Source organism: Aptenodytes forsteri, unplaced genomic scaffold (assembly GCF_000699145.1).
Source record: "Aptenodytes forsteri isolate BGI_AS27 unplaced genomic scaffold, ASM69914v1 Scaffold26, whole genome shotgun sequence".
Lineage (NCBI taxonomy): Eukaryota > Metazoa > Chordata > Aves > Sphenisciformes > Spheniscidae > Aptenodytes > Aptenodytes forsteri.
Window position 1 is genome coordinate 1,609,226 of NW_008794125.1, and position 292 is coordinate 1,609,517.

Sequence of the window (292 nt, forward strand, 5' to 3'; positions counted from 1 at the left end):
CACGGGTGCATGTTCCCCCCCCCGCCCCCCTGGCCAGAGCATCGTGCGTGTGTGTGTGTGTGTGTGTGTGTCCCAACCTGGAGCATCTCCCCTGGCTCATCCCACCCTCCCAGCTCGCCCGCACGCGGGGTGCTCTGACGGGGCTTCTGGGCGCACCCCTCCACCAGCCCATTCCCCGGCTCCCTGTCTGCACCCAGCCTGGGGCAGGATGCTCTTGGCTGGAGCTAAAGATCCTGGCAGCCTCGGAGGGAGGACGTCAGCCCCGCCGCGACGGCGGACCAGCGGGGGCCGG